This window comes from Schistocerca cancellata, chromosome 1 (assembly GCF_023864275.1).
Source record: "Schistocerca cancellata isolate TAMUIC-IGC-003103 chromosome 1, iqSchCanc2.1, whole genome shotgun sequence".
Classification (NCBI taxonomy): Eukaryota; Metazoa; Arthropoda; class Insecta; order Orthoptera; family Acrididae; genus Schistocerca; species Schistocerca cancellata.
The window spans coordinates 761341923-761363221 of NC_064626.1; positions in this window are offsets into that span (position 1 = coordinate 761341923).

Genomic DNA, 21299 nt, shown 5'->3' on the forward strand with positions numbered 1-21299 from the left:
GATAGAGGTACATTAAGAACTGGTAAAATTTAATTTATTTCCTTTATCACATTGCACAAACATTAACACACTATTATTCAAACTGTGTTCCACTACTATTAAACATAGAGATAAATCCTTTGCTGCGGAACCACCTTTGGCTCACGCAGCCTATACCTTCCACAGCCTCTCAACAACTGCCTCTGCTTACGACTCTCTGCAGCACTGGGCATTGTCGCCCTCCAAAGAACAACCACTTACAGATACTACACACCAGTACCCTCACAATGTCTACCAAAAACTGTAACTTTGTGCCACATTCTGTTACAAACAGTCAACAGCTGTCATCTGGTCTGGAGAGCCAGTGGCCATAATCACTGACTTCCTACTGAGTTTGCCATTTACACAGAGGGCTGCACTTCCACACCTCGGAACCGTACCGTCAGTGGTACTGACAAACTCTTGCTGATGAAGGAGAGCAGCTGTAATTTCCCAGTGAGCGGTGGCAACGAGATTGGTGACTGGCAGTCTGGGCCCGTAATGCAGAAACTTGCATGGTGCAGTTGGCAACCCGTGGTTATAGCCTGGCGAGGGCTTATCTGCCTGTGGCTGAGAGCAAACATTTGTGACACACACAGACGGATACATTTCCGCTATGTGATCCGCAGTTTGCGTGAGTGCATCAAGATCACCAGCACACACTGTCAATATCTTCTGCATGTTGGGTGGCAGGTGCAGTAACCAAATATTCTGCAGAATGTTGTCACTGACTGCACTACTCACCATTGTACACAATCGGATATTGGCTGTGATGGGATGTGATCAGCTAGCTTTCAGTGTGGAGTAGTTTCTCTGATTTTTTTGCTTTGGACTGCAAGAGCTGGGTAATCAGGGCCTTCTTGATGGTAAAGAAATGGACAATGTTTGGTGGTTGTGCCAGAATGTCTTGCACTTCTGTGCCCATGTCTTCACTGAGTGCAGCAACTACATAACTGTACTTCGTATTGTCTGCAGTTATATGTACAAACACAAACTGACTTTCTAGTTGGGCAAACCACAGCACAGGTTTCTATTACCAAAACTGTAACAGCTTTACTGTCATGTGATTACTCACTGTGCCAGTAGACATGTCTACAGTTGGTGGCGGATCTGACATGGTGGAGTTACGGTGAACTGGGGTGCGGAAGATGCCCAACGTGGCTGTTGTGGATGTACATACTTCACAATGCAAAGCGTTAATGACTGCCAAATCTCACATCAGTGACCACCAGAGATCACGTCGGAGCCACCAATTGTTGCAGGACTAGATAATTAGTTTAATTGCAACATAAAGAAAGTAAACCTTAACTCATAAGACTCCATTAAATAGCACATTCAACAACAGAACAATACATATATAAAACAAAGAGAAAGCATAACTCAGTGATTACTCCAAAGATAATCATTAAAATAATTATCACTTACTTGCAGCATTATGCTGCACATAGTACTGCACTTCAGATATTTTGCGGTTAAGCAAACTGAAAAGGAAGTAATACAGGATTATTATATTCCAGACTGGACTGACAAGATGAAAAGATCAATTTCAAGTTTGTAAAATGTTTCATTGAGAATAAAAAAGCAGGAAGGAAGGAAGGAAGGTTTCCTCCACCCTCATTCAAGAAGGTGAGCCATTGTATAGATGGATCATATTGGACCACTTCAATCAACTCACAAAGTTTATGTGGCTATATCAAGTTTACCTAGCTGTATAAAAACTACAAAATCAGCAGATGCAAATACTAAGATGGAATTAAAGAAAACTAATTTTGGGAATCTAGTCCAAGTAATTACTGATGGAGGGACTTGCTTTACATGCCCACAATTCAAGGAATACTGTATTACAGAAGGAAATGAAAACATTTTAATAATGACAGGACTCCATAAGCCATTGGCTTGAGAGGATCAGTTCTCCTTCGGCTGTGATCATTGCTAAGCTTAGCATTGATAACTTTGATGAATGGTATAAGGTGGTACTATCGGTTCAATGTGAAATGAATTCAACATACTGCAACAGTATTGGAAAACACCATTTGAACTTTAGACAGACTGACCTTTACATCACAAAATTATTAGAACAACTTATTAATTCATTTGAAGAAGGATGCAGTATACTGTAGGTAGATGGTAAACCACTAATCAGCAAGGTGCAAGAAGAAAACTGTGCTAGCTTCAACCAATTTTGAAAGAAATCTTTCAAGTGCAAAGTTGGTGACCTGTTGGCAATAAAAATGAACACAAAGTGGACCAAAATTAAAGCTGAAGGCCAAGAATCTAGCTCCTTAATGAGTTGCAAATGTTAGAGGAAATGATTCCTATGGCATTGGGGGCCAAGACGGTGGTCACCAAGAGGATCCCACAACTACAACAACACGTGCTGAACTGATGCAACCCTGGCCAAGTACTACTCATCAACTGAGTCAGATGAATGTCAGGATGACTGGATGTGGGATTAGACTGGGGATTTAAGGGTTTTCCTGTCGATGAGACTAGTGGCATGACACAGAAACAGAATATTGGAGAGTAGTCTTGTGTGTTCTCCTCAGAAAAAAACACAAGTTTGATGGTTCTGAGTTTGTAACTGTGAGAATAATAAATAGTTCTACTGAAAGCCTGAACCAGTTTCCTTCACAATTACTGATGATGGTTAAAATGTTAATGATATGATGGTACTGATTAATTTTGTAGCATTTACTATAGTGCACGTTTCATGTTAGTGAGTAATATAAATGTTATAGAAAGTTCTTGTAGAATGTAAATACATTAGGGTTAAAGGACACTACTCATCAAGTAGCAGAAGTGTTGAGTTGTTGATAGGCACACAGAAAAAAAGGAAAACTTGCTAGTTTTTGGAGTTATCCTTTGATGAGCATGCATGCGCACATGCCAGGTGGGGTGGGTAGAGGGAGACGGTGGTGGAAGGCAGGGGTAGCGGACTGTGGGTGGGTGGCTAGCAGCTCAGAGGAAGTCTAGTTTGCTATCTAGGAATGCAAGAGGGAGGGGTGGCAGGTACATGAGCTGGCACGATTGTAGCAGCAAGTGGGAAGGGCACACACTGAAGGTGATGTGAACTGACAAGGAATGCTAAGATGAAGAACTGGTAAACTGAAGGGTAGTGGGTGTGGAGACAGTTGGTTACACAAGATTGATGCCAGGATGCTTACAGGAGTGAAGAATGCATTGTATGAATAACTCCCATCTTCCTAGTTCAGAGAAGCTGGTGGTGGAGGGAAGGATCCAGATGGATCAGGTTGTAAGGTGGCCATTGGAATTGAGCTTGTTGTGCACAGCTGCATGTTGTGTGGTTAACTTAGTTCTTGACAACTGTTTGACATGTGGCCATTCATCCTGGTGGACAGCTTTTTGGTAGTCACACCAACATAAAAGGATGTGAAGTGTTTGCAACCGAGTTGGTGTATGACTTGGCTGCTTTCACAGGTGGCCTGGCCTCTGAAGGTGTAAGATAGGCATGTGACAGGACTGGAGTAGGAGGTGCTGGGTATGTGGATTGGGCAGGTCTTGAACCTTGGTCTGCCACAGGGATATGATCCCTTTGACAAGGGGTTGGGAGTGTGAATGGCATAGGGATCGATTAGGATTTTGTATAATTTGGGTGGGTGGCAGAACACCACTTTAGGAGTGGTATGAAGGATCTTGGGCAGGATGAGAGATAATCAAAACCCTAGTGAAGGACATGGTTCAGTTCCTCCAGTGCAGGATGGTAGTGGATGACAATTGGAGTGCTCCTTTGTAGTTGATTCTTGGCAGGTGGTGGGAGGATAGGGGGTGATTGAGGATACGGCAGGGAAATCTGTTTGTGGAGTAGGTTTGGGGGGTTATTGCCTGTCAGTGAAGGCCTTGGTGAGGCCTTCAGCATACTGGGCAAGGGAGTTCTTGCCACTACAGATACAATGACCATGGGTGGCTTGGCTGTATGGGAAGGATTTTTTGATGTTCAAGGGATGGTAGCTGTGGGTGATTGGTGGGTTTACTGTAGACAGAGGTGTGGATGGAGCCATCAGGATGTTGGAGATCAATGTACAGGAAGGTGGTGTGTTTGGTGAGAGAGGATCAGATGAAGCAGATAGGAGAAAATGTGTCAGGTTGTGAAGGAATGTGGACAGAGTATCTTGGCTTTGAGTCCGGATCATGAAGATATCATCAATGACCCTGAACCAGACTAGGTTTTGGGAGTTTTGGGATATTAGGAACACATTCTCTGCTCCCATGATCATCCTGGCCTCAGTCTCAGGTAACCCATGGTACAACAGTTTCCTCATCCTCTGCTCCCATGATCATCCTGGCCTCAATCTAATTTGTCACAGGTAACACCAAAAGCTAGCAGGTTTCCTTTCTTTTGTGTATACCTACTGACAACTCAATGTTTCTGCTTTTACATGAGTGGCCTCTTTTAATCCTAAAGTATTTACAGAGTAGTAACAACTGAGAAATATAAAATATTTCAGGTATAAAATACAAACAAGTTTCTGTATAATTTTCTCATTTTGTTTATCTTTTAAAAAACAGTCAGGGTGTTTCAAAAAGATTCATCCCATTTCATTAGGTCTGTATGTTCTTCATGAATGAAGATAAAAAGATGGGTACATTTTAACTTATGCATTGGACAGCAAAGCTTTTATTTTCAAAAAGACAGCCAAGTTTCACAAGGGTACAATGTCTTACTTGCATGCACATACGCCGGCCGGAGTGGCCAAGAGGTTAAAGGCGCTACAGTCTGAAACCGCGCAATCGCTACGGTTGCAGGTTCGAATCCTGCCTCGGGCATGGATGTATGTGATGTCCTTAGGTTAGTTAGGTTTAAGTAGTTCTAAGTTCTAGGGGACTGATGACCACAGCAGTTAAGTCCCATAGTGCTCAGAGCCATGCACATACAATCTTCGGGTACTTTTTACAGTTAGGAGCAAAGTATCCACTTACCTGTTATATATGTTTTATGTGCCCTCCACTAGATGCATAACATATATCTAAATGATAGTCAAACTCATCCCATACTTTTGCAATCATGTATGGAGTTAACAGAATTCGCTGCTGTTTCTATGTGTTGTTGCAGTTAATTCAAAGTTGTAGGAAGGGGAGGCAAATAGACAGTCTTTCACCCCCTCCCCCCCCCCCAAAAAAGGAAAACAGAAAGATCACATAACAATATGGAAAGGATAGATTGATACTCAAAGGAAAGATGAGGTGTTGAGTCACAGAGAGGCACAATGAAAAAGAAGGCTAGAAATATTTCAGATTTTGGACAAAGTTCTTCTTCAGAAGTACAAAATATACACACACATTCACATGACCACTCAACACAAATGGGCAGTCTCTGGGCATCAATGCTCCACTGCGACTGCCTCTGACTTGAGCAGCAGCTGGGATGGGTAGTGAGGATAACAAAAGAGGCATGGGGCAAGGAGAGAGAGGAATAGAAGGGTAGGAATGGGGAAGATGCTAGTGTTGCCTGCAGGAGCAAACAATAATGTGGTGGGGACAGGATAGGATTGCTAGGTGCAAAAAGGGAGGTTGGTTTGGTGAGGGAGGGTGGGGGTACAGGGGGCGGGGGGAGGAAGAAGGGAGAAGTAGAAGAGAGGAAAGGCTATTAGGTGTGTTTGCAGGACAGAAAATGTGTGCAGTACTGGACTGGGAGCAGGGAAGGGGATAGGCTGGTAGAGGACAGGGACCAGTGAAGGTTGAGCCCAGAGGGGTTACAGGAACAAGGGATATATTATGCAAAGAGCTACCATCTGAGTAGTTAACAAAAGTTGGCATTTGTGGGAAGAAAATAGGTGGCACAATCTGTGAAGCAGTCATTTAAGTGAGATGCATCATGTTGGGCAGCATGTTCAGCAACTGGTGGCCCAGCAGTCTTCGCCACAGTAGAGTGGGGATCATTAATGTGGACAGACAGCTTATTAGTTGCCATGCCCACATAGAATGTGATATGGTGGTTTCAGCTAAGTGACAGAATGCATGGCTGCTTTCACTGGTGGCCCTGCCTTTGATGGGGTAGGAGATGGCTGTGACGGGACTGGAATAAATGGTAGTGGGAGTATGTATGGGACAGGTGTTGCATCTGGGTTTGTTGCAGATGTAGGTTCTTGTAAAAGTAATTGTTTTTTAGCACTACATGAAATAAACTCCCATGAATGCACACATATATTTTTTAACATCAGTGGCAATGTAAATACTAAACAACTAAAAACAAAAGATCAGTTTCTCTAATGTGTATCTAAAATTTTTACAGAGTTTACATTAAGATATTCCTTTGGGAAGTGCTCTGTACATCTAGATCATGAAGCTCATTGGATTGGCTTATGACACTCTGGAGTTTTGATGACTGGAGCTGGTTGTTTACATGAAGCTGACATGGGTCATCTGGGATCCATATGCTCAGCAGAAAGGCTGGCTTGGGTCTGATGAGGTGATGGTCTTCTGACTATGAGGTATTTCAATAACAGAGTGGTTTTTGGAGCATCAAGAATGTACTGTACCAGATATGGTTTATTATAGATGGGTTGTAGAGGTTTTGTCTTTGCATCATCTCATGGGTACAAGAGAATGTGTCACGAGTCCAGGCTGTCTGAGGACAGACGTTGTAATATAAAGTTGAACATTTATTGGTTTAAGCAACTTCACTTGCTGGTTCAAGTTAAAAATGGAAGTTGGAATGTCACACTGCTCTAATATAGGATGAAATAAATCAGCTGGAAGTCTAGTTGTCATGCCATAGGGAATTTCTGTAGTTGTGGTCTTATATTCTGGAATCACATAAGCTGGGAGACCCATAAAATTGTTGGTAAGTTGTCATCTGAAAGCTGCACTCTTAATGCTGTCTTTACATGATGCCGTTGTTCAACTTTGCTGTTCAATGATGGATGATAAGCAATGGTTTTGACGTGGTGTATACCTTGGGTATTTATGAGCTAAGTGAACAGTTGACACTTAAACTGCCACCCTCTGTCAGTGAGGGTGATTTTTTGGGATTTAAAGGCATGTGATACTTGATAATAAGAGTGTGCTGGCAATACTTTCTGCAGATATGTCCTTCAGTGGAACTGCCTCTAGCCAGTGTGTAAACCTGACGATCAGTGTTAAGAGATAGGTCAAGGCTTGAGGGCAAGGTAATGGTTCCACTAAATCAATGTGTATATGTGATAAATGGCTGTCAGTTTCACTGAAAGCTCTAAACTACTGATTGTTTGTTTTGAAATTTTGCTTGTCGACAGTGAACACATGCTGTTGTTCACAAAGGAAAACTATTGCACATCATCTCATCATATTTAAAAAACAGAAGACAGTGTTCCTCAATCTCACATAATAATGGAGAAACATTAAAAAGTTACACATCAAGGGTCAGTAATATTAAATTTGGAGTGTCTCAGGGATTGATAATTGATCCCTCCCTTTTTATATGTTATGTTAATGACTTCCCAAATATAGTAAAAAATGATAACTTCATTACAATGTATGCAGATGACACTTCAGGCCTTTGTTGGGGAAATGGTATTCTTAATCTCAGCATAGAGGTAAAAAAAATATAGATATTGCAAAGGAAAAGTTTGAAAATGACAGTCTAAAAGTCAACTTACAAAAAACAAATGTAGTCCCCTTCAATGTTGGTGATTTGCAAACTTGTATTGATTCTCAAGATAGTAATATTTTAGGGAAAATCTGCAGTGAGAGTAAATTCCTAGGTATATGAATAGATAGCAAACTACTATGGGCACAAAAAATTGTCAATGTATGTGTAAGTCTATCATCTAGCCTATATGTTTTACGAAGAATAGCTCCATACGTCAATAACCAAACAATGAGGATGATGCATTTTGGTTTAATACATCTATTTCTAGCATATGGTCTTCCATTGTGGGGTGGGGCTTGCAAAACTCATGTAGCCCCAGTATTTAAACTCCAGAAAAGAGCCTTGAAAATATTAGGCAAAAAAGATGCTATAACATCATGTAAGGGGTTGTTTAAAGAATTTAAAATTCTGACTCTCTATTCTATGTGTATGTTTGAAACAATACTATTAACTATAGAAGATAAGAAATATACATGGTGTAATGCAGAAATTCATGATCACAATACTAGACAAGTGCAAAATTACCATATGATAAACAGAAGACTGAAAAAAAGCAGCAAACAGTCCATATATTAATGGAGCAAAATATTTCAATGCTCTGCCAAATGAATTGAAGGTAATAACTGGAGAGACATTCAAAAACATCGAAAATTGCGGCTCGTTGAGTAGTGCTTCTATCTACAGCATTATTAAGTCAAATAATTTGGACTACATTCTTAAGTTCCTATTATAAAGTAAATTTAGATTGTATACTGTTGTATTGTGCTAACAATTGCTTTGCATTTAATTACATGTTTCACATAAATATATTACAAATTATCCTGTTTCAGTGAAGGCCAGATGAAGCACTGTTGAATCAAGTCTCCTGTATCCTTGATGCCAAGGTGAGCCAAGCAAAGTAATACTTGGAAAACTTGGTGGTGGTATGATGGAGGAGCATATAGCTATGATCCATTATGTAACAACATTATTACAAATGCTAAGGAACAGTTATGGGTCACTGCTTTGTGCATTAACAATATCTACATACGAAATGCTGACAAACAACATAATTATCTGCAACTCTGGAACTTGTATCAGCAGGAAAATTCTCCCCTCCAGGAAAGTATGAATATTTGTTGTCAGCTTCCAGAGAAATTCCAGATGGCATAGTTACATGGGTGCTGTTTTTTTATTTGTTTTATTTTATTTTATTTATTTATTTTTTGACGCTGTTAAAAGGCAAATGTTGGTGGCTTGTAGTCTGTGAATATTCTGAATTCTCTGCCTTCCAACAGATAATGGAAATGGTTGACTGCCAAGTGTTCAGCCAACAATTTGTAGTATAGGTACTACAGTTATGTTGTGTATTGGTGAAAGACCTGAACAAAAATGCAAGTAGCACAGGTGTTCCTTCTTGCATTTGGTGTAAGGAAGCACCTACGGCATAGTTCAAAGCTTAAACTAACAAAATTAGTGATAGCTTTGTTGAGGAATGAGCGAGCTAAGTTGGATTAGCTATTTCTTCTTTTGACTTCTTGAATGATTTGTCTGTTTTGCCAGTCCATGTAACAGTATGGTATCATTTTTCTTGGTGTTCTTGTACAAGTTATACAAAGGTTGTTGGATTTCTGCAGTATGTGGTAACATACACCTGCAGAAATTCACCAATCCTACAGAATGGCATCATTCTGCTACTATTTGACAATTTTCACTTTTTCTTCTATTGGTGAAATGACTTGATAAGACACATAACTCAAGAATATCTTAAAAATGCATTTTCCCTCTTTATTGTTAAAGTGAAATTTATCTAGTCACTCAAGATGTACTATATGTTCTTCATCTCATGCTCGAGAAACAAGAATATTATATAAATAGGTATACAAAAAGTTAAATCATGATGAGAATATCTTTCTATTGGAGATTATTGTTGTTGTTGTGGTCTTCAGTCCTGAGACTGGTTTGATGCAGCTCTCCATGCTACTCTATCCTGTGCAAGCTACTTCATCTCCCAGTATCTACTGCAACCTACATCCTTCTGAATCTGCTTAGTGTATTCATCTCTTGGTCTCCCTCTACAACTTTTACCCTCCACCCTGCCCTGCAGTACTAAATTGGTGATCCCTTGATGCCTCAGAACATGTCCTAACAACCGATCCCTTCTTATAGTCAAGTTGTGCCACAAACTCCTCTTCTCCCCAGTTCTATTCAATACCTCCTCATTAGTTATATGACCTACCTATCTAATCTTCAGCATTCTTCTGTAGCACCACATTTCGAAAGCTTCTATTCCCTTCTTGTCCAAACTATTTATCGTCCATGTTTCACTTACATACATGGCTACACTCCATACAAATGCTTTCAGAAACGACTTCCTGACACTTAAATCTATACTCGATGTTAACAAATTTCTCTTCTTCAGATACGCTTTCCTTGCCATTGCCAGTCTGCATTTTATATTGTGTCTACTTTGACCATCATCAGTTATTTTGACCTCCAAATAGCAAAACTCCTTTACTACTTTAAGTGTCTCATTTCCTAATATAATTCCCTCAGCATCACCCGACTTAATTTGATTACATTCCATTATCCTCATTTTGCTTTTGTTGATGTTCATCATATATCCTCCTTTCTTTCAAGGCACAATCCATTCCGTTCAACTGCTCTTCCAAGTCCTTTGCTGTCTCTGACAGAATTACAATGTCATCGGCGAACCTCACTGTTTCTTATTTCTTCTCCATGGATTTTAAAACCTACTCTGAATTTTTCTTTTGTTTCCTTCACTGCTTGCTCAATATACAGATTGAATAACATTGGGGAGAGGCTACAACCCCTCTCACTCCCTTCCCAACCACTGCTTCCCTTTCATGACCCTCGACTCTTATAACTGCCATCTGGTTTCTGTACAAACTGTAAATAGCCTTTTGCTCCCTGTACTTTACCCCTGCCACCTTCAGAATTTGATAGACAGTATTCCAGTCAACACAGTCAAAAGCTTTCTCTAAGTCTACAAATGCTAGAGATGTAGGTTTGCCTTTCCTTAATCTATTTTCTAAGATAAGTAGCAGGGTCAGTATTACCTCAGGTGTTCCAACATTTCTACTGAATGCAAACTGATCTTCCCCGATGTCGGCTTCTACTAGTTTTTCCATTCGTCTGTAAAGAATTCGCATTAATATTTTGCAGCTGTGACTTATTAAACTGATACTTCAGTAATTTTCACATCTGTAAACACCTGCTTTTTTTGGGATTGGAATTATTATATTCTTCTTGAAGTCTGAGTGTATTTCACCTGTCTCATACATTTTGCTCATCAGATGGTAGAGTTTCGTCAGGACTGGCTCTCCCAAGGCTGTCAGTAGTTCTAATGGAATGTTGTCCACTCCCGGGACCTTGTTTCGACTCAGGTCTTTCAGTGCTCTGTCAAACTCTTCACGCAGTATCATATCTCCCATTTCATCTTCATCTACATCCTTTTCCATTTCCATAATATTGTCCTCAAGTACCATCGCCCTTGTGTAGACCCTCTATATACTCCTTCCACCATTCTGCTTTTTCTTCTTTGCCTAGAACTGGGTTTCCATCTGAGCTCTTGATATTCATAAAAGTGGCTCTCTTTTCTCCAAAGGTCTCTTTAATTTTCCTGTAGGCAGTATCTATCTTACCCCCCTTACATTTGTCCTCTAGCCATCCCTGCTTAGCCATTTTGCACTTCCTGTTGATCTCATTTTTGAGACGTTTGTATTCCTTTATGCCTGTTTCATTTACTGCATTTTTGTATTTTCTCCTTTCATCAATTAAATTCAATATTTCTTCTGTTACCCAAGGATTTCTACTAGCCCTCGTCTTTTTACTTGCTTGATCCTCTGCTGCCTTCACTATTTCATCCCTCAAAGCTACCCATTCTTCTTCTACTGTATTTCTTTCCCCCATTCCTTTCAATTGTTCCCTTATGCTCTCCCTGAAACTCTGTACAACCTCTGGTTTAGTCAGTTTATCCAGGTCCCATCTCCTTAAATTCCCACCTTTTTGCAGTTTCTTCAGTTTTAATCTACTGTTCATAACCAATAGATTGTGATCAGAGACCACATCTGCCCCTGGAAATGTCTTACAATTTAAAACCTGGTTCCTAAATCTCTGTCTCACCATTATATAATCTATCTGAAACCTGTCAATATCTCCAGGCTTCTTCCATGTATACAACCTTCTTTTATGATTCTTGAACCAAGTGTTAGCTATGATTTAGTTATGCTCTGTGCAAAATTCTACCAGGCGGCTTCCTCTTTCATTTCTTAGCCCCAACCCATATTCACCTACTACGTTTCCTTCTCTTCCGTTTCCTACTACCGAATTCCAGTCACCCATGACTATTAAATTTTCATTGCCCTTCACTATCTGAATAATTTCTTTTATTTCATCATACATTTCTTCAATTTCTTTGTCATCTGCAGAGCTAGTTGGCATATAAACTTGTACTACTGTAGTAGGCGTGGGCTTTGTGTCTATCTTGGCCACAATAATGCGTTCACTATGCTGTTTGTAGTAGCTTACCTGCACTCCTATTTTTTATTTATTTATTATTAAACCTAATTCTGCATTACACCAATTTGATTTTGTATTTATAACAATGTATTCACCTGACCAAAAGTCTAGTTTCTCCTGCCACCAAACTTTGCTAATTCCCGCTATATCTAAATTTAACCTATACATTTCCCTTTTTAAATTTTCTAACCTACCTGCCCAATTAAGGGATCTGACATTCCACGCTCCTATGCGTAGAACACCAGTTTTCTTTCTCCTGATAATGACGTCCTCTTGAGTAGTCCCCGGCCGGAGATCTGAATTGGGGACTATTGTACCTCCGGAGTGTTTTACCCAAGAGGACACCATCATCATTTACTCTTACAGTAAAGCTGCATGCCCTCGGGAAAATTTACGGCTGTAGTTTCCCCTTGCTTTCAGCCGTTCGCAGTACCAGCACAGCAAGGCCGTTTTGGTTAGTGTTACAAGGCCAGATCAGTCAATCATCCAGACTGTTGCCCCTGCAACTACTGAAAAGGCTGCTGCCCCTCTTCAAGAACCACATGTTTGTCTGGCCTCTCAACAGAGCCGTTGTGGTTGCTCCTTTGGTACGACTATCTGTATCGCTGAGGCATGCAAGCCTCCCCACCAACGCAAGGTCCATGGTTCATGGGGGGGCTGTTGGAGATCTGGCAGTTGAAATCTTGTTAATGGAGTACTGGATAGGGTCTGGCAGTGTGTCAGCATTTAAAGCTCTACAATCTCCACAGGGATGCTAAGTTCCATCTTTCTTTGGAATAGACTGAGAAGATTAGACCTGCAGCTTTTAGAAGGCTGATGTATGTCAAGCTTGATCATCTCCTGTAATTCAAGAACTGCTTGCACTAATTTTTCTGATGACATGTGTCTGATCTGTACATGGACTGGAGGTCATGTTGTGATTGTGTAATGCACATTAACTTCAGGAAAACTGAAATTATGTTTCTACATGAGAATGTCATGATGTCTCTTTGGAAAGTCTCGATAGTTGTGCTGTAGGTCAATCTAAACTGTCAGTGGATTCTTTTGCAGAGCCTGTACTAATGATTAAAGTTTCTTGGTCAAGTAACATTTTTGGTTTAGAATCAAGCAACAGACGACAATGGCTAAGGAAATCAGTAGCAATAATTGGCTGGCAAACACCTACGAGAAGAAATGGTCATGGAAATCTTCTTTGAAAGCATATTTTGAGGTTCAGTAGTTGTTCACCACATGTGTGTATTATATTTTTTTTCCTGAACCTGGGTCGTTAGTTCCAAAAGCTATATTTCCAGTTGGGAAGAAAGTCTGTCACCTTGTAAGGTTATTTATAAACTGATTGGGCATTGTAATCTCTACAATTTTGTCAGCTACAGAAGCCATTGCATTGATACTTACATCTTGATTAGCTGCAAGTATAGAACATGCATTTGATTGGTAGTCACTGAAGAAATATACCTCTTAAAATATCATCAGTTACTTGGATGTCAGCAAGAATACACATCTCTTGGAGCAAAGTACATATCTTTTTGTCTCCTAGGTCTACATTGGTTAGTAATTTTTTTAGCTTTTTATGATTCTGATTCTTCAAACTCTGTGATAATATGTTTTTCTTAAGTCTGGTAATGGTTTGGACACAAAATCTGAAATTAGTTCAGTAACTCTGTTATCAAGTGATCCCACATTGTAATGATATATTGTCATGTCTTTGCTAATGTTAGTGGTAGTAAATTGGGTATCCACTTGCAATACCTTTACATTTTTTTCACCAGAAAGATAGTATTTTCACTGCCTCATGTGATATTTGCTTACTGGTGTCATTTGATGGCGACCTTTCCTTTAAAGACCTATTAAATAGTCAGAGGAAAATTGGGATGATGACTGGAAGGATTCATGTGTATTCACAAATGTGTTGGGCTCACCAATTTTAATTATTTAGCAACACACAAAGGAAACTACTGTGAATGCACATATATACACTCCTGGAAATGGAAAAAAGAACACATTGACACCGGTGTGTCAGACCCACCATACTTGCTCCGGACACTGCGAAAGGGCTGTACAAGCGATGATCACACGCACGGCACAGCAGACACACCAGGAACCGCGGTGTTGGCCGTTGAATGGCGCTAGCTGCGCAGCATTTGTGCACCGCCGCCGTCAGTGTCAGCCAGTTTGCCGTGGCATACGGAGCTCCATCGCAGTCTTTAACACTGGTAGCATGCCGCGACAGCGTGGACGTGAACCGTATGTGCAGTTGACGGACTTTGAGCGAGGGCGTATAGTGGGCATGCGGGAGGCCGGGTGGACGTACCGCCGAATTGCTCAACACATGGGGCGTGAGGTCTCCACAGTACATCGATGTTGTCGCCAGTGGTCGGCGGAAGGTGCACGTGCCCGTCGACCTGGGACCGGACCGCAGCGACGCACGGATGCACGCCAAGACCGTAGGATCCTACGCAGTGCCGTAGGGGACCGCACCGCCACTTCCCAGCAAATTAGGGACACTGTTGCTCCTGGGGTATCGGCGAGGACCATTCGCAACCGTCTCCATGAAGCTGGGCTACGGTTCCGCACACCGTTAGGCCGTCTTCCGCTCACGCCCCAACATCGTGCAGCCCGCCTCCAGTGGTGTCGCGACAGGCGTGAATGGAGGGATGAATGGAGACGTGTCGTCTTCAGCGATGAGAGTCGCTTCTGCCTTGGTGCCAGTGATGGTCGTATGCGTGTTTGGCGCCGTGCAGGTGAGCGCCACAATCAGGACTGCATACGACCGAGGCACACAGGGCCAACACCCGGCATCATGGTGTGGGGAGTGATCTCCTACACTGGCTGTACACCACTGGTGATCGTCGAGGGGACACTGAATAGTGCACGGTACATCCAAACCGTCATCGAACCCATCGTTCTACCATTCCTAGACCGGCAAGGGAACTTGCTGTTCCAACAGGACAATGCACGTCCGCATGTATCCCGTGCCACCCAACGTGCTCTAGAAGGTGTAAGTCAACTACCCTGGCCAGCAAGATCTCCGGATCTGTCCCCCATTGAGCATGTTTGGGACTGGATGAAGCGTCGTCTCACGCGGTCTGCACGTCCAGCACGAACGCTGGTCCAACTGAGGCGCCAGGTGGAAATGGCATGGCAAGCCGTTCCACAGGACTACATCCAGCATCTCTACGATCGTCTCCATGGGAGAATAGCAGCCTGCATTGCTGCGAAAGGTGGATATACACTGTACTAGTGCCGACATTGTGCATGCTCTGTTGCCTGTGTCTATGTGCCTGTGGTTCTGTCAGTGTGATCATGTGATGTATCTGACCCCAGGAATGTGTCAATAAAGTTTCCCCTTCCTGGGACAATGAATTCACGGTGTTCTTATTTCAATTTCCAGGAGTGTATGTTGTGATATCAGTTGCAATGGAAAAGATAAACAACTGAAAACAAAAGATCAGTTATTTCAATGTGTGTCTATACTTTTTACAGAGTTTACATTTTACTGTGTCTCTTGCAGCACACAAGGATATGAGCCATGAGGCAAGACACTGGAAGCAGGGGTGGAGTAGGGCTGAGTTGCAACAGGAATGCTCTTTTTTGGCTGGACAATGGGTGTATGATGGAGTGTAGGTGACTAGTGAGATGAGGCGTGGGACGTCTGTTCCTGGAAAAGGTTGGGAGGGTAATTTTGGTCTGTGAAGGCCACTGTTAGATCCCTGACATATTTATTTGGAGACAGACTGCTCATCACTACAAATGCAAAGACCATGGGTGGTTAGACTGTATGAAAGGGACTTCTTGGTGTGGAATGGGTGGCAGCTGTCAAAGTGGAGGTAGTTTTGGTGGTTGGTAGGTTTGATGATGACAGAGGTACTGATGTAGCCACCCTTGAGGTGGTAATTGACATCAATGAAGTTGGCTTGTTGTGCTGAGGAAGACCAGGTGAAGCAAATAGCGAAGAAGGTGTTGAAGTTCTGGAGGAATGAGGATAGAGTGTCCTTACCCTTCGTCCAGGTCATGAAGATGTCATCAGTGAATCTGAACCATGTGAGGGGCTAGAGGATTCTGGATTGTTAGGAAGGATTGTTCTAGATGACCTATAAATTGTTTAGTGTAGGAAGGTGCAGGTAACCTCCACTTCAAGGATGATTACACCAGTATCTCCATCCAGATCAAACCTACCAATTGCCAACAATTCATCCAATTTGGCAGATGTCACCCGTTCCACAACAAGCTCTTCTTTCTATACAGTCACAATGTGAAATATCCTCCACACTCTTCCCACAGCAATCTTCTGCCACTCATCCTACCTATTCAATACCTTTGTCTGTCCATACTCCAACCCTGCTCCCAACCCCATGCTTCTTGGCTCATATCCTTGCTGTACACCCAGATGCAAAACCTGTCCCATATATCCTTCAACTACCACCTACTACAATCCTGTAACAGGCATCTTCTACCTCACAAAGGCAGGGCCACCTGTGAAGGCAACCATGTAGTCTCTTAACTTAGCTGAAACCATTGTACTGTATTATACATGGGCGTGACAACTAACAAGCTGTCTGTCTCCAGGAATGGCCACCACCATACTGTGGCCAAGAGACAGCTAGACCACCCAGTAGCTGAACACGCTACCCAACGAGATGTGTTTCACTTAAATGACTGCTGTTCCTGGAAAAGGTTGGGAGGGTAATTTTGGTCTGCAAAGGCCACTGTTAGATCCCTGACATATTTATTTGGAGACAGACTGCTTATCACTATGCTTATCAGTATGCAGCAGACCTCAGTAGCTACGGTGGCTAGAACAGTTGCAAAGTCGAAGAGGAAGAAGAAGGTTCTGCTGTTAGGTAGTTCTCATGGCAGAGGTGTAGGCCAGCAGTTGCAGGAAGTGCTGGGGAGTGAGTACCAGGTCACCAGCATTGTGAAGCCTAATGCAGGATTGGCTCAGGTGACTGTTAACATAGGGGGCTTATGTAGGGATTTTACTAAAGAGGATCAGGTAGTGATTGTGGGTGGGGCCGGTAATAGTATTGATAGGGATGGGGAATATGACATAGATGGTGACCTGGAAAAGATAGCCACTCAGACTGGCAACACGAAAGTGCATTTCGTGGAACTGTTTCAGCCGTCAGGCGTAATAACATGAGACCTGGGGGTGCGCTGATGACCGAAAGCATGGGTCACATTTCAGTGGTGTCGGTGGAGTCTATCAGCAGGACGGGTTTCACTAGACATGGCCTGCACCTCAACAGGTATGGGAAGGGGAGGTTGGCAAAGCTTATAGGTGACAGCATAGGTGGGGTTGGTGGGATCACTCATGGGAAAATTCCTGCATTAGTGGGTGTTAGAGCTGCACCTTTTTTAGATTACAGTCAGCTGATAGGTATTCCTGCTTAAGGGAAGTCTCTCTAACAAAGGAACCACTTTTGACAAAGCTTAGGTATCCAAGTAATGAGGGAATTAGTATATTTCATCAAAATATACAAGGTATTAGAGATAAAGTTAGTGAACTGCTTATAGATGTTGACTCTGAAATTATTGGTATATCTGAACCCTTCTTAAATAAGGAGATAATTCAGAGGCTTCCTTTACCAGGATACAGGTTGGCTGGCAGCTTTTCGAGGAGCTCTTTGTGGTGTGGGGGAGCAGCCATGTATGTGAAAAACGGCATCCCATTTGAGTCAATTGATGTTTCAAAGTACTGCACTGAAAAGGTGTTTGAATGTTGTGCAGGTGTGGTTAAATTTAATGGAGCTAAACTTCTTACTGTTGTTATTTATAGATCCCCAGACTCCGATTTCACAACATTTTTGCTAAAGCTAGAGGAGGTTCTTGGTTCACTTTATAGAAAATACAAAAAGTTAGTTATATGTGGTGACTTCAATATTAATTGTATAAGTGATTGTGCAAGGAAGAGGATGCTGGTAGACCTCCTTAATTCATATAATCTTATGCAAACCATATTCTTTCCAACGAGAGTGCAAGGGAACAGTAGAACAACCATAGACAACATTTTTGTTCATTCCTCATTACTAGAAGGGCATTCTGTTAGCAAAAAGGTGAATGGCCTTTCAGATCATGATGCACAAATTTTAACTCTAAAAGATTTTTGTGCTGCAACACGTGTTAAATATAGTCATCAGCTGTTTAGGAAAGCTGATCCAGTTGCTGTAGAGACCTTTGTAAACCTTATCAAGGAACAAGAGTGGCAAGATGTTTATAGCGCTGATACAGTAAACAAAAAATATAATGCTTTTCTCAAGACTTTTCTCGTGCTCTTTGAAAGTTGCTTTCCATTAGAATGTTCAAAGCAGGGTACTAGCACAAACAGGCAGCCTGGGTGGCTGACTAGAGGGATAAGAATATCTTGTAGAACAAAGTGGCAATTATATCAAAATGTTAGAAACAGTCAAAATCTAAATGGAGCAGCCTATTACAAACAGTATTGTAAGGTGCTTAAAAATGTTATTAGGAAGGCAAAAAGTATGTGGTATGCAGATAGCTAAGTCTCAGGATAAAATTAAAACCATATGGTCAGTCGTAAAGGAAGTGGCTGGTCTGCAGAGACAGGTTGAGGATATAGAATCAGTGCATAGTGGGAATGTCCATGTTTCTGATAAGTCACATATATGTACAGTATTTAATAATCACTTTCTGAATATAGCAGGTGAACTAAATAGAAACCTAGTCCCAACAGGGAATCATATAGTGCTCTTAGAAAAAAGTGTTCGAAGACTGTTATCTGAAATGCTCCTCCATGATACTGACAAGAGGGAGATTGAGTTAATAATTAAATCACTAAAGACCAAGAACTCTCATGGATATGACGGGGTATCTAGCAGAATACTGAAATATTGTTCTATGTGTGTTAGCCCAGTACTTAGCCATATCTGTAACTTTTCCTTTAGGAGTGGTCTGTTTCCTGACAGATTAAAGTACTCGGTAGTGAAGCCACTTCATAAAAAGGGAGACATTGATAATGTTGACAATTTTAGACCTATTTCTATGCCATCGGTGTTTGCTAAAGTTATCGAGAAGGTTGTATATACAAGGTTACTGGAGCATTTAAATTCACATAATTTGCTGTCAAATGTTCAGTTTGGTTTTAGAAATTGTTTAACAACTGAAAATGCTATACTCTCTTTTCTCTGTGAGGTTTTGGATGGATTAAATAAAAGGTTGCAAACTCTAGGTGTTTTCTTTGATTTAACGAAGGCTTTTGACTGTGTTGACCACAAAATATTACTGCAGAAGTTGGACCATTATGGAGTAAGGGGAGTAGCTTACAATTGGTTCGCCTCTTACTTTAAGAACAGAAAGCAGAAGGTAATTCTCCGCAATATTGAGAGTGGTAGTGATGTCCAGTCCCAATGGGGCATTGTTAAGTGGAGCGTTCCCCAAGGGTCGGTGCTGGGGCCACTGCTGTTTCTTATTTATATAAATGATATGCCTTCTAGTATTACAGGTGATTCAAAAATATTTCTGTTTGCTGATGACACCAGCTTGGTAGTGAAGGATCTTATGTGTAATATTGAAACAGTATCAAATAATGTAGTTCATGAAATAAGTACATGGCTTGTGGATAATAATTTGATGCTAAATCACAGTAAGACTCAGTTTTTACAGTTTCTAACTCACAATTCAACAAGAACTGATATTTTGATCAGACAGAATGGGCATATTATAAGCGAGACGGAACAGTTCAAGTTCCTAGGCGTTCGGATAGATAGTAAGCTGTTGTGGAAAGCCCATGTCCAGGATCTTGTTCAGAAACTAAATGCTGCTTTATTTACCATTAGAACAGTATCTGAAATAAGTGACACTTCAACACGAAAAGTAGTCTACTTCGCATATTTTCATACGCTTTATGTCGTATGGTATTATTTTTTGGGGTAATTATTCTGATTCAAAAAGGGTATTTTTGGCTCAAAAATGGGCTGTTCGAGCGATATGTGGTGTAAGTTCGAGAATCTCTTGTCGACCACTATTCAATAGTCTGGGAATTCTGACATTGCCCTCACAGTATATATTTTCTTTAATGTTGTTTGTTGTTAGCAATATTAGCCTATTCCCAAGAGTTAGCAGCTTTCACTCAGCTAATACTAGGCAGAAATCAAGTCTGCATGTGGAATGCACTTCCTTGACTCTTGTGCAGAAAGGAGTGCAGTATTCTGCTGCATCCATTTTCAATAAGCTACCACAAGAACTCAAAAATTTTAGCAGTAGCCCAAACTCTTTTAAGTCTAAACTGAAGAGTTTCCTCATGGCTCACTCCTATTCTGTCGAGGAGCTCCTGGAAGAGCTAAAAAATTAAGCAAATTCCAGTGTTACATTGTTGATTTTCTTTATTTAAACTTACGACTTGTACCTGAATATGTTTTTTTTATATTTCATTTTATCTGTTTCTAATATTGTGTTATAATTTCATGTATTGACTCGTTCCATGACCATGGAGACTTCTCCTTAATTTGGTCCCATGGAACAATAAATAAATAAATAAATAAATAAAATAAAAAACAGTTTGTGCCATCTGTATTCTTCCAATCAACACTAGCTTTTCTGAACTGTTCATGTGGGAACTCTCCATACAACATATGCTACACTACTTCCTGTCCTCTATCTGGTTATACACTTCCCTGCCCTCACTCCAGCACTACAGACATCTTATAACCCACCAATGCATCTACATAGTCTTTTCAGCATTTCTCTCCTCTATATCTCTCCTCTTCCCTCCATGAGGCATTGCCATAGAGACATTTACAAAACTGCATAATGTTATCGGTTGAGGTAGGCTCGTTAAGCTGCCATGCCCAGCTCACTGCAAATGTCAGGTACTGATTTACACTGACTCAATTATAGCAACCCTACCCTGACCCCACCACATCCCTGTATAGTCTGAAGGGCAGAAATAGCAGATTCCCCCCACTCCCACCCTGTTGTCCTTCCCCATCCCAATCCCATGCCTCTCACTTACCTCCACTATTCAACCCAATTAGAATCTTGTTCACACCAGTGTCATTCACATTTGGCACTTGATGCCCAGATGAAGTGGCCATGTGTGTGCAAGTTGTTTATGAGTGAATGTGTGTGTGCGTTTTCTACATCTGAACATGGATTTCATCTGACAGCTGAAATATTCCTAGCATTATTTTTCACTGTGCCTGTCTGCAACTCAATT